The sequence below is a fragment of the Haliaeetus albicilla genome, chromosome 20 (genome assembly GCF_947461875.1).
Source record: "Haliaeetus albicilla chromosome 20, bHalAlb1.1, whole genome shotgun sequence".
Classification (NCBI taxonomy): Eukaryota; Metazoa; Chordata; class Aves; order Accipitriformes; family Accipitridae; genus Haliaeetus; species Haliaeetus albicilla.
In genome coordinates, this window is record NC_091502.1 from 446607 (window position 1) to 461593 (window position 14987).

Genomic DNA, 14987 nt, shown 5'->3' on the forward strand with positions numbered 1-14987 from the left:
AACCAATCCCTTCCATACTGAGCACATGGATAGCAGTCTGATTCCTTCTGCTCCTAGTAAGGCTGTGTTTTCACCAGATGGATCGGGCAGTGCTAACCCTCATGAAAAAGGAGAGGTCCTGTTTTTTTCCCTCCGCTTCTGCCTCTCTGTTCCTGACGTCCTGTCTCCTTGCTGCTCCTTGCTCTGGCTGTGTTGTTTAGTGGATCCGCCTGTGAGTCAATTCAAATCCGCAGAAGACTCGGATGCTTCCCTGCTGGCTCGGAGCATTGAATTGGCTCAGGGAAAGGTCTGAGCTGACAGGGCAGAGGAGGCAAGGCTGGTGTGGTCAGCAGCCAGAGATCTGCCTCTTTTGTCAGTAGGGCAACATGGAATAAGGCTTCCTTTGGATACCGTTTCGTATAGTCAGGGCGCCAGGGTCCTTCTCTGGTGGGTACATCCCCTTACCTCTCCTCTGGCTCGGTATGCTGGTGTGTCTCTTGGCTCTCCCCCACCCAGCCAGGTCAAGCTCATCAATGGGAACCCTGCGTGACTCTTCCCTGGGGGTGGAGGCACCTCCTCGGCTGCAGAGCCCAGCTATGTGGGCAGGAGTCAGCTGCCTTTCTCGGAGAGAGTCTGCTCCTGCTTGCCCTGGTGGGAGCTTTCCATAGGAAAGTCAGCCCTCCAGAAAGTGAGGAATAGCACTGCATGATCATCAGGTTGGTTTTGTTGCAGAACCTGAAAATCTGACTTTGTGTGCCTTTCTTTGCCAAAGTTTCTATACTCCAAGGCTACAAGCTGCAACATTAGGCTAGATGGACTGCTCTGCCTGAGCACATTGGCTGTAGTTGGGTTGCCCTGACTTTTTACTCCCCAACAATTACAGATTCTATGTTTTCTCTTTTTTTTAAAAAAAACAACCCAGAAATATTGGTGTAACATACAACATGAATTTAGCCTGTTTAAACTAGCCTGTTGGTACCTACCACTGAGAAACCTTTTTTCCTTTAAACAGGGAAACCTTTTTAATTTCCTTTAAACTTCCTTTAAACACCTTCAGGAGCCTGCAGCCCCTGTGAGACAAAAGCAGTTTTCTATTACATACTGTGTCACTGGGTTTCTCTGTAAAATATAGGCATACATAGGATTTTTAAAAAGCATTATTAAGCCAAAGATAGAGGAAGATTATAACACTTTAGGAATACAATGCAAAGCTAATAATCAGACAAGTTAACACACCTTCATAATCTTCCTTTGACAAAATAATAATTAAATACCTATTACAGTTCTCTTGTGTCACAAACATTTTCAAAAATAATCCGTCAAAATGAGAAGATTGCATACAAATGTGGTATTAGTCATATAGAAATCATAATGCTAGGTCTCTAGACTTGAGAAGTTTTGATTTATTTGTGTGTTAGATAGTACAGCTAACCGTGTACCAAAGCAAGGATTAGTCTTCTGAAGCACCAGCACTGGATGTATTTGTCAGCTGTAGATAGTTAGATAGTGTTTCTTCTTCCACATATGAAGGTTTTGAAGGTTTGGTGGTTTGGGTTTTTTGTTTTGTTTTGTTTTTTTTTAATTGCTTTGAAAAAGTAATTATTAGGAAGTCTTTAAATCAAAAGGATAATAAAAATTTATCAGGAAAAAGTGTCTAAGAACCAAAAGTGGGTATTCTTTCTTCTTCTATCTGACATTTCTTTGTCATGGAATTTGATTTATGTAATAGGGGATAACACCACTACATATATATACTGTGTCCTGTTTTCCAGAATTTATCTGAAATCACTTTAACTTTGAATAATTTTCCAGGTGAATAATTTTCCAGGTGTCCCATTCATCTTCAAAGTAGTTATATTTATATATATTTAGTCACAATGAGAATATTTTTGTTAGTGATAGCAATGCTTATGTGATATTTTGGTTTTATATGCAGGAAATGTTTTTAGTTTCCATAAGATTCATATCCATCTTAATTTTGTTTTAATTGGGCACTATGAAACAAACTCCATCTTTTGATTTGAGACTGTCTAATAAACTGTAGTTCTTCAAATATGGAGGGTTCCCATCCTGGTGAGGAAAGGAAGGCATTTTGGGGGAAGATACAACTATAAATAAAGTCTGTCCAGATTTAACCTTTCCCCATAATTGTTAACTGTATCAAAATCCTTTTTGCTTCTATAGGCAGCAAACACAGTTATCTTAGGGTTTTATAGAATGTTTTATTCACTATGTTTTGGTGAATTGTGAAAAAATTGTCAGCTAGCTGCCAGTCTCAGAAAAACGTGTACCTTTATTACCTGTCTCCCGCAAGCAGCAAATTCTGTGATCTGAGTGTGCTGCTCTGAGATGGCCCAATATGTATTTTCATCTCATTATGCAGATTCTTTTATCCAGTAAGCTTTCCTGTCTGTTGATTTCTTTGCGTCCGTCTTCAGGCTGTGTAGTTCTATAATTTATTTTTACTACCATTATGTACTACAGTGGGTTAGCTTGCTACTGGAGATAAAATCACCTTGTTTACAAGATGATTCAGAGAATCAGACAATATACACAGATGTATTGCAGACTTCTATAGTGAAACATAAGAGTGTACAGAGGCATAAATTAAGGCTAAGAATGTTTTTATTTTAGTATCCTTTTCTTCTGTAGAGCATAAACACAAATCCAACTGAGGTGCTTTTGCAATACTAACCAGGGTAGCTTTCTTATGTTTTGTTTCACGTCTTAAGCAGGTTGTGCTTTATGCACAGATTAAATTGTAACTAAGTCCATGAAAAGTCAGTGAGAGACCAGAATTTAATCCTTTATGTGCAGCTGTGATAAAAAGCCCAGCAAGAGTCCTGATTCAGTTCCTACTGCAGTTTAATTATTCATAAAGTGCCTAGCCTATTGGATTTTTTTAATGAGGGATACTTTTTTTTTTTAAACTTTAAATAAATCAGGTTAGTCTAGTGACTTCACAGTTAACATTTAACTAAAAAAACTGCACAGATTCTTGCTGAAATGAAGAAAGAAATTAAGCCAAATTATGTTTCCATTTTTGAATGTAAAGACTGGCAAAGAGAAGGAGACTAAGGAATAAATTAATTTCAGGTCCAGGAAGTTGTGATTCCGACAGGCTTAGTACAAGATGTCAACCGTGATATCCCTCACAGTTCTCTAAACAAGGTCATCTTGTAGATATTTTCTTTATTCAGTCATTTGTTATGAAGATACCTCTCGTATTTTTCCTCCCCTCCTTTTTGTTCTCTTTGATGGCAAGCCCAGAAAAGAGTTTATATAGTCTGCAAGTATTACTGCAAAACAACAGTTTTCACTGACATGGAGGTAAGGTTACACAGATCACTAGTTTAGTGTTTGAGGGGATTAGAAGAGAGATTTATTGAGATGGCAGAAGGTGGTGCATCTCTGTGGAAATGAAAGAGAAGTGAAAACCTACATTGTGTTTGCAAAGTCTGGACTTTTAATTTGCTAAAGCTTTGTTGGGCAAAAAGATAAACATGACCTTTAATTTTCTTCATCTAGAACAGGCCTTTCTAACCTGCTGTGGTTGAGGACACCAGCCTTCAAATCTTGACTCTGTTTATCAGGCTTTGCCTTCTAATTTCTTTGGGTACAAAGCCAAGAATTTCTCTGCATGTCGCCTTCCTGTGGGCTTCTTAATGGATCAGAGGTTTAGCTGGAATGTTCTGACCTGGGAAATATGCCTCCTCCTTTGGTGCTTGCTGTAGCACAATGCTGAAGATTTTTCTGAACATTTAAGATGCTTTTGTATGGTGACAAACTTGTTTCTGGACCATTACCCATAAAGCAAAATTAATTCTAGTAAGTGCAAAATTATATTGGCACAAGGGATTTTTAAGCTATAAAGTGTAACACTGTTAGAAATAACCAAGAAACAAGCAGAGAACAGAAAATGACCCTTAAATAGCAGATGAAGACTTGAGCTGTGTTGTGCCAAATGAGTTTCTGAGGAATGTATAATTCCTTTCAGTAACTTTTTGTTTGCTTTCCATTGCAGGTTTTTTTTATACAGCATATTATCTTGTTAGGATATCTTTATGCCATCTCCTAAGAGCTGCTGTTTAGAAGGACTTAAGAAAATACATGAATACCTTTAAGTCTTCTGATTGCAATAAGTTTTAACTACAGATCCAACACTACCAACAGAAGGGCTAGGGTTCATCTGGCCAAATGTTGGAGCCAACTTTGTAAATATCTATACCTAAGCTAGTTCCCTTGGACTCCCTTTATATTCAAAGCAAAGAAGGCACTTCTAGTGCACAGTTTGTACCATTCTGAAGTAGTATCTGAAAAGGTGAGCTATTCCCTCAAAGTACCTGTTTCTTCCCAGATCAACAGTAGGGAGAGGCTAGGCTTTCATATTGACATTTACTTTATGCAAACAACAGGGTTTGGTGAGGTGAATCCCACCCCATGTTCATGCCTCTATGCTGTTCTGGAGCTTCATAATCCAGAGCCCCTGTTCCACTGTTCCTTTCATATAACTCTAGGCACCCGGTTGAACTCAACTGGATTTTGTATTGTTCTTTCGTTAGAATATGGTGAGAGACAGGTAACTTCAGGTTGTAAGCCACCCAATGTATGAATTGCTTTTTTGAGTTGTTCTAATTTTTGTAGGCCGAAAAAGAAATTATTTCTGGGACCCTCTCTTTATACAGTATTCTTAAAGTTAAAATACTACAAAGCATAGCAGATTATATCAATCTTTAATAAAAAACAAAATCTTGGTTAAGAGTCATGCCATGCATGAAAGTAAAATCAAATTAAGATCTGGAAGGAGAAGAAAGTGCGTATAAAATTTCAGTGGATAAATACAGTAATGGCTACCATTCTCATGCAAGAGCAAAGGAATAACTACATTTCGCATTTCAGGAATAGTGTCAGTTGAGGCTAATGTGGTGTCTTCACAGAAGAGGGCATCTTCCATCTATCAAAACTTGCATAATTAAGCCCCTAAGGTTTTTCTGCTATGAAAAGTGAAAAAACTAAACCAATTGTTTTAGTGCTGATTTAAACACTCACTTAGATGTCTGTCCTTCATGGCCTCTATCCTGCAGTCTTCATCACTTGTACTGGGATCAGTTTTCTCAACCTGTGGAGTCAGTTTGGGCTATTATACCTCTAACTTTAGCAGATAATCCTGTTTTTCTGAAAGCTCCATTGCACCTTGTCGTGGTTTCAGCCCAGCCGGTAACAAAGGACCACGCGGCCGCTCGCTCACTCCTCCCGCCCCCCTCCGGTGGGATGGGGGGAAGACGGAGGAGAGGAAAAAAAAAAACAAACCTGGAACCTCGAGGGTTGAGATAAAGGCAGTTTACTGGAACAACACAAAGAAATTGCAACAACAACAACGGTACTAATGAAAAAGTATACAAAAAAAGAGTGATGCACAGTGCAACTGCTCACCACCCGGGACCCGACGCTCTGCCACTTCCCCCACCGAAAAGAAGAGCCCACCCCCCGGCCCGCTCCCCCTTTATATACTGAGCATGATGTCACATGGTATGGAATAGCTCCTTGGCCAGTTCAGGTCAGCTGCCCCGGCTATGTCCCCCCACCTCCCAGGTTCCTGTAAAAAATTAACTCTATCCCAGCTGAACCCAGGACATTATCCACCCCTTATTCTATACCATCTACATCATGCCCAGATCTTACATTTTCCAATCGACCACTACCACTTCCTTGTCATATATATATAAGTATATGGACTTGCGTCCGTCCCCGTCGTCCCCCCGCACACACACACACACGCGAATGGTATTCCTTTAGCGTATGGGCTATTCCTCTAATGTGTCCATTGATTTTATTTAGTCCATGACTTTGGGGCTCCATCTGTTGTAACAGTTCTTCAGGATAAGAGAGATGGTGTGAGATGGTGGGTTGTTGTATGCTGCCTCTGGAACTTGTGGCTAGTACATTTGGTGCAACTCACGCCCTTAGTCTGCAGGTCGAGGATGTTGGTCTTGAGGAAATTGCTGGGTGTCAGTTCAAGTTCTGTCGCTGTTGTACTTGGCTTAGTTTCAAAGTCCATCCCGCAGTCATTTGGGTAATTCTTACAGTAATACCCTTGATATGGCATATAGACACTATAGATACAATGACATGCATTGGCAGGGTATTTAGCAGTTAGGTATCATACAGCCCAATTCACTGGCTATTCTCTCCCAAAATCAAATCTCCCTGAGGTACACATCGAACTTCCCCATCCTTCTGCATCACCCACCAGGTGTACCCAGGTCCCTGAGCAAAAACAACCCCTTGAATGGGTTTGCCTCTGCTTGAGGGAGGACTAACCCAGACTGTCTTTCCTAACATACTCCTCATGCGCACTACAGGGACTTTATCGCCTTCTACAGTATGTGGAAGTCTTGGTTGGGCGGGGCCAGCCCGATTGGCGGATCCTCTAGTATTAACTAACCAGGTGGCTTTTGTTAAATGTGTATCCCAATGTTTGAAAGTCCCACCCCCCATCGCTCTCAATGTAGTTTTCAGCAGTCCGTTGTATCGTTCGATTTTTCCGGAGGCCGGTGCGTGATAAGGGATGTGATATACCCACTCAATGCCGTGTTCTTTGGCCCAGGTATCTATGAGGTTGTTTCGGAAGTGAGTCCTGTTGTCCGACTCGATTCTTTCTGGGGTGCCGTGTTGCCATAAAATTTTCTCTTCAAGGCCCAGAATAGTGTTCTGGGCAGTGGCATGGGACACAGGGTATGTTTCCAGCCATCCAGTGGTTGCTTCCACCATTGTAAGCACATGGCACTTGCCTTGGCGTGTTCGTGGGAGTGTGATATAGTCAATCTGCCAGGCCTCCCACTGTTTATATTTCAGCCATCGCCCCCCATGCGACAGGGGTTTTTGCCGCTTGGCTTGCTTAATTGCGGCACATGTTTCACATTCGTGGATGACCTGTGCGATAGTGTCCATGGTCAAGTCCACCCCTCGATCTCGAGCCCATCTATATGTTGCATCTCTCCCCTGATGGCCTGAGGTATCGTGGGCCCACTGAGCCATAAATAGCTCACCCCTACGTTGCCAGTCCAGGTCCACCTGAGACACTTCAATCTTGGCGGCCTGATCTGCCTGCTGATTGTTTTGATGTTCTTCAGTGGCCCGACTCTTGGGTACATGAGCATCTATGTGACGTACTTTTACCACTAGCTTCTCTATCTGAACAGCGATATCTTGCCACAGTGCGGCAGCCCAAATGGGTTTACCTCTGCGTTGCCAGTTGCCCTTCTTCCATTGCTGTAGCCACCCCCATAGGGCATTTGCCACCATCCATGAGTCAGTATAGAGATAGAGCACTGGCCACTTTTCTCTTTCAGCAATATCTAATGCTAGCTGGATGGCTTTCACCTCCGCAAACTGACTCGATTCACCTTCTCCTTCAGCAGTTTCTGCAACTAGTCGTGTAGGACTCCATACAGCAGCCTTCTACCTCCGATGTTTTCCCACGATGCGACAGGACCCATCAGTGAACAGGGCATATTGCCTCTCATTTTCTGGCAGTTTATTATACAGCGGGGCCTCTTCAGCCCGTGTCACCTCCTCCTCTGGCAACATTCCAAAGTCTTTGTCTTCTGGCCAGTCCGTGATCACTTCTAAAATTCCTGGGCGACTGGGGTTTCCTATGCGAGCCCGTTGTGTGATCAGTGCAATCCACTTACTCCACGTGGCATCAGTCGCGTGATGTGTAGAGGAAACTTTCCCTTTGAACATCCAGCCCAGCACTGGCAGTCGGGGTGCTAAGAAGAGCTGTGTTTCAGTACCAACCACTTCTGAAGCGGCTCGAACTCCTTCATATGCTGCCAATATCTCTTTTTCAGTTGGAGTATAGCGAGCCTCGGATCCTTGATATCCCCGACTCCAAAACCCCAGGGGTCGGCCTCGGGTCTCTCCAGGTGCTTTCTGCCAAAGACTCCAGGTAGGGCCATTCTCCCCAGCTGCAGTGTAGAGCACATTTTTAACATCTGGTCCTGTCCGGACTGGCCCAAGAGCTACTGCATGAACAATCTCCCGCTTAATTTGTTCAAAGGCTTGTCGTTGCTCAGGCCCCCATTTAAAATCGTTCTTCTTCCGGGTAACTTGGTAGAGAGGACTTACAATTTGACTGTAATTTGGCATATGCATTCTCCAAAAGCCCACAACACCTAAGAAAGCCTGTGTTTCCTTTTTATTAGTCGGTGAGGACATAGCTGCTATTTTGTTGATCACGTCCGCAGGGATCTGACGACGCCCGTCTTGCCATTTTACTCCTAAGAACTGGATTTCCTGTGCAGGTCCCTTGACCTTACTTTCTTTTATGGCAAAGCCAGCCTTCAAAAGGATTTGGATTATTTTCTTCCCTTTCTCAAAAACTTCTTCTGCCGTGCTGCCCCATATGATGATGTCATCAATATATTGCAGGTGCTCTGGAGCTTCACCTTTTTCTAGTGCAGTCTGGATCAGTCCATGGCAAATAGTGGGGCTGTGTTTCCACCCCTGGGGCAGTCGATTCCAGGTGTACTGGACACCCCTCCAAGTGAAAGCAAACTGTGGCCTGCACTCCGCTGCCAAAGGAATGGAGAAAAATGCATTAGCAATGTCAATTGTGGCATACCACTTAGCTGTCTTTGATTCCAGTTCATATTGAAGCTCTAACATATCTGGCACAGCAGCGCTCAGCGGTGGCGTGACTTCATTCAGCCCACGATAATCTACTGTTAGTCTCCAATCCCCATTAGATTTCCGCACGGGCCATATGGGACTATTAAAGGGTGAGTGAGTCTTGCTGATCACTCCTTGGCTCTCCAATTGGCAAATCAGCTTATGGATGGGGATCAGGGAGTCTCGGTTGGTGCGATATTGCCGCCGGTGCACCGTCGTGGTAGCAATTGGCACCTGTTGTTCTTCAACCTTCAGCAACCCCACAACCGAAGGGTCCTGGGAGAGACCAGGCAGGGTAGACAGCTGTTCAATCTCCTCCGTCTCCAATGCAGCTATACCAAAGGCCCAACGGTACCCTTTTGGGTCCTTGAAATACCCCCTTCTGAGATAATCTATACCAAGGATGCATGGGGCCTCTGGGCCAGTTGCAATGGGGTGTTTATGCCACTCATTCCCGGTTAGACTCATTTCGGCTTCCAATACGGTTAGCTCTTGGGATCCCCCTGTCACACCAGAGATACAGATGGGTTCTGCCCCTTTATAACTTGATGGCATTAGGGTACATTGCGCACCAGTGTCTACTAGAGCCTTATATTCCTGTGGGTCTGACGTGCCAGGCCATGGAATCCACGCTGTCCAGTAGACTCGGTTGTCCCTCTCCTCCACCTGGCTGGAGGCAGGGCCCCTCTAATCCTGGTTAGAATATCTGTTACCCACTTTTTGCACATGTGAATCAGAAGTCCCTTCAAGAGGATCAGAAATGAGATCGGCCCATCTACTGCGCCCGGGGGACTGCTCACGGGAAACTGGAGCAGCAGTTTTCCAAGAAGAATCTTCTTTTCTGGTTGCTTTTTCTCGCAACTCCCATACCCGTGAATCCAAGACTGAGGTAGGTTTTCCATCCCACTTCCTCATGTCCTCTCCATGGTCACGCAGGTAAAACCACAGGTTAGCCCGTCGTGTGTACTTTCTCTCTCCTCTCTCTTGGGCAGAGGAACGCTTACTCCCAATAACTGCAATGCGGGCCTGTACAGGTGAGGAGGAGGACATATCTACTTTGAATTGCTGGAACTCTCGGGACAATTCCTCTACAGCTGAGACACAGGCCCGTAGGGAGGAAGAGAGACTTCCTTCATATTGCTGGAGTTGGACAGCCAATTCATCCACCGTTTGTCCATAGCCTTCTTTCCAGGACATTACTGCCAATGAGTTGGCATAGGTTGGTGGTGCACTTCGTAGAAACTTCCGCCACATCGGTTGTGTGCATTGGACTTCATCTGGATCTGTGGGTGACTGCGCATTTTCTGGATCATTATAAATCACCTCCAGCATGGCTAATTCCCTCAGGTACTGGATACCTCTCTCCATGGTGGTCCACTTGCCTTGGTGACATGTAACTTCATCCCTGAAAGGGTATCTTTCCTTTACACCTAACAGAAGTCGCCTCCAGAGGCTGAGGACTTGTGTTTTTCTCCCAATCGCCTTGTCGATACCCCCTTCTCTAGACAGAGATCCCAACTGCTTGGCTTCCTTACCCTCTAATTCCACACTACTAGCCCCATTATCCCAGCATCGGAGCAGCCAGGTAACAATGTGCTCACCTGGGTGGCGGCTAAAATCTTTTCGCATGTCACGCAACTCACTCAGGGATAGAGATCGGGTAATTATTTCAGGTTCTGCCTCTTCCTCCTGTTCTCGCGATGACCCTGGTTCATCTTCATCTCTCACTGAGCGAACTGATTTCTTTGTGTGTTTCTTTTTCTGTACAGGGGCAACTGATACTGGCACAGGTTGGTTCTCTGGTTTAGTGGCAGTATCTGTCACCGGGGTAGGGGCAGCCATGGTACCTGTTGTCGGGGTAGGGGCAGCCACGGTGCATGTTGTCGGGGTTGGGGCAGCCACGGTGCATGTTGTCGGGGTTGGGGCAGCCACGGTGCATGTTGTCTTGTTTTCCATCTTTTCCCCCTTTTCCCCCTGGGGGTGCTGCATAGTATCAAGCAGGGTTTGGTAGATACCGGCCAGGGCCCAGCACAGTGTAGTGAGTTGTGTGTCTCTGGGATAGCCACAGCATTTTCCTTTCAAAAATTCTATCACTTCATGAGGGTTCTGCAGTTGTTCGGGAGTGAACTTCCAAGTCACTGGAGGTGAGAAGTTCTCTAGATACCTGCCCACATCCTCCCACACGCCGTGCCACCCATGAATATCCAGCTTTGGGACAGATCTCTGGGTGGTACTCTTAAAGAGCCTCTTTGTAGCCCTAGACAAGACCTGAAACATAGTCAGGAGGCATAGCACTAACAGCACACAGGCTTGCGCATCCCAAGGATATTCAAAATTCTCAAAACCTGTTGTAATTAGTTGGAAAGAGAAAAGGGAGGGGAACGGATGGGGGGAAGTATCCCCCCCTGACTTCCCCATGGGTTGGGTGTAATTACCAATAAAATCCGACAGAAGGTGCCCAAAGTCTGGAAATGATATCACTGCCTCATACAGATAACAGCTTAACCTCATGACCAGTGATGTAATCATTTCACACGTCGACATTGCCCAGTACAGCAAAATGATAATCCCAATCACTCTCCCAGAGATGAGATACGCAACTACAGGCAATACATAAAGCATATAAGAACTTACAAAACGCCACCATGTAAACAGCTGAATCAACATTGTGACTAACATCTATTTATCTAGTATAAGAAATGCGTATGACAAATTTGTTTCAACACGCTCTGGCCAGATCTGTCGTTATCTCAACCCTTCGAGCCCCACGTTGGGCGCCAAAAAGGACTGTCGTGGTTTCAGCCCAGCCGGTAACAAAGGACCACGCGGCCGCTCGCTCACTCCTCCCGCCCCCCTCCGGTGGGATGGGGGGAAGACGGAGGAGAGGAAAAAAAAAACAAACCTGGAACCTCGAGGGTTGAGATAAAGGCAGTTTACTGGAACAACACAAAGAAATTGCAACAACAACAACGGTACTAATGAAAAAGTATACAAAAAAAGAGTGATGCACAGTGCAACTGCTCACCACCCGGGACCCGACGCTCTGCCACTTCCCCCACCGAAAAGAAGAGCCCACCCCCCGGCCCGCTCCCCCTTTATATACTGAGCATGATGTCACATGGTATGGAATAGCTCCTTGGCCAGTTCAGGTCAGCTGCCCCGGCTATGTCCCCCCACCTCCCAGGTTCCTGTAAAAAATTAACTCTATCCCAGCTGAACCCAGGACACACCTGTTCCCTTCAGCTATTGCTTTGGGAACGCTCCCAAAGAGAAATCAGGATTATGGTTGTTAGAAGGGCAGAGTGATATACAGAGAATGTAAGACAGAGTAGTAAATGGTAGCACAGAACTGAATAAAAGAAATGAAATGGAAAAAATGCAAAAGGAAGGTTGAATAAATTCAATGTAAAGAAGGTATCACAGAATCACAGAATGGTTGAGGTGGGAAGGCACCTCTGGAGGTCATCTGGTCCAAATGCCCTGCTTGAGCAGTGCCACTTGGAGCAGGAGGTCCAGGACCATGTGCAGGTGGCTTCTGAGCATCTCCAAGGAGGGAGACTCCACCATCGCTCTGGGCAACCTGTGCCAGTGCTCAGTCACCTTCACAGTGAAAAAGTGTTCCCTGATATTCAGGAGGAACCTCTGATGTTTCAGGTTGTGCTCATTGCTTCTTGTCCTAGTTCAATGTACTAACTCAAAGGAAATGAGCTGTACAGGAAAGTGATGACAGAAAGAGGAAATATAAAGTAGATTGGAAAAGAATGGAGAAAATTTGTGGGTATCACCTGTCTACTGCCCAGATGAGTGGAACCAAAATGATAAACCCACAAATATTGTTAATGAAGTAGTCAGATAATTGAAACTACATATGATGGGAAAATGAAATGGGGAAGTATGAAATAATATCAAACACATTGTTAACTTGCAAAATCTACGCAAAACTTAAATGACAGAGAAAAAAATTATCTGAATTTTACATGTTTTCATAGTTTCATTCTTGATAACCTGTACTGTTTCCATTTGGACCCTCTTTTATGATTATAGTCTGGCAAAAAACTTCTGGCACCACCCCACTGGGTATTTTTCTTCCTCATCTCTATCACATTAAAGTTTTTTACGCTGTATAATTCTGGCACTACTTACATTTTCTCTTTGCTTTCTACTTTCTTTTGCTGATCCCTACTTTATTTGAACTCTGTGCATGTTTCTCCTCTTATCTCTCTGCCTTCCCCATGCTATGCTCCCTGTATTCAATTATGTTGTTTGCATTGTACAAATTACCAGTTCTTCACCAGTTCTCACCTTCCATCTGTTTTTCCTCAATATATAAGCCAGGACATAGCTGCTGCAAGATTGTTATGTAACCTTAAATTCATAGTATTATCTATTACATTAAAATATTTAAAATGTGCTGTCTGTTGTAGTTAGTAAACTCCTGGGTCTGGTTTGTTTTCTCATACAGAGTAATCAGTGATTCTGATTCAGATTCAGTCAGTGTTTCCAAACGAATCACCTGTACGGAGGAGCAAATGTAAATGTTGCATAAAAAAAAAGATTAGTGACTTTCCTCTGTAATATACCACATTCAGCCTACTGTAAAAACAGCAGATTTCCCAACACAGAAGACCTACTTTAAAAGTTCAAAAATGCCACATGAAAAAACCAGAACCTATACATTACATATACATATACATATACATATATGATAAAATATATCATATTAACAAGTTTCCTTATTTTTATATGATGCACAATGGAGCATGTTTTTGCAGGAACTTCAGAAACTAAAATGGTAATGCGACAGTCATTATGACATAATAACTAATCTTAATACACAAGTTGTAACAGGAATCATATTCTTACATAATTGAGCATGCAGAAGTTAGTAGGTTTCAAAATCACAAAAGTATAAGTAAAATAACAAGTAAAGATGAATCCCCTCACAATTAAACTAGTTTGTTAGACTTACTGCTCCTACTAGATCTGTACCATAGCTTTTAATCCATATTCTCTCTATCTATATCACAAATAAGCTGATCATCTTTAATAAAGCTATTGTGGAAGAACTCCTGTAAAGGGGCAAATGTTGTTATTTCAAAGGAATACTCCCTACTCAGAAGTTCCTGCAACTTGTCATTTTTATAGGAAATTATTTTCAGTAGATTTAGAGGATTTGGAAGTTTTGTTTTATTGTATGTTATTTTAATTTTTTAATTTTATTTTTATTTTTTAATTAAAAGTATTCATTTTGACTCCTCACTCGTCCCCTGCTCCGGCGTGGGGTCCCTCCCGCGGGAGACAGCCCTTCACCAACTTCTCTGGCATGGTTCCTTTCCATGGGCCGATCTTTCCCATGGAGTCACGGCCATCTTTGGGGGCATCCCCCTGCTCCGGCGTGGGCTTCTCCACAGCCTGCAGGTGGGCATCTGCTCCCCCATTCCCCGCCGTGGCTGGGGGGGACAGTGTGCTGCCTCACCATGGGCTGTGGGGGCACCAACCTCCTCCCCTCCTTCTTCACTGACCTCGCTGCCTGCAGAGAGGTTCCTCTCACATCCCACTCCCCTCTCCACTGCAGGTTTCCTCTTCTGAAATCTTTTATCCCAGAGCTGCTACCACCAGCACCGATTGGGTTGGCCTTGGCCAGCAGCGGGTCTGACGTGGAGCTGGGGAAGCTTCGAGCAGCTTCTCACACGACCCACCCCTGCAGCCCCCTTCCCGACTACCAAAACCCCACCACACAAACCCAATACATTGTGTTTTACCAGTCACCAGGAACCTCCCACAATTGCCACAACCTTTCAAAGATCTTGCAGTGTAGTGACACTGGCCAGTTTCCTCAGCATTGCCTTTATCTCAGAAGTTGTTTATAAAAAAAAAATAAATCTTCATTTTAGACACTGTGCATTAGCTTATATATTTCTGCTTCTTTCTCACTCCCTGTATACTTATATATAAAGAGAGAAACGTATAGGTTAATATTCATGCAGAGTAATTGAAAGCCAGTGGTAAGAGAATATAGATTTCCCAGGAAAAGTTAGAATAGACTAGAGCTTCGATTCCCGAACTTTTTAAAGTCAGACAGAATTCTGCAATTTACTTAAAAGGATTCAAAATTTCACTCATAGTATTTATGACTTTATAAAAATTGGAACATAACCTGCCTTTGAAAATTTCTTTGAAACTAGTTCTAAATTTTTAGAGAGAAAAAATAATATGAATTGGAATTGTAATTAAAAAAACAAAAAACAAACAACCTGAAAAGTTAAAGCATTCACAGTTTTTTTCTATAAACTCTTGTCAGATTCTGTGAAAAAATGGGGCATGACCTTCATGAA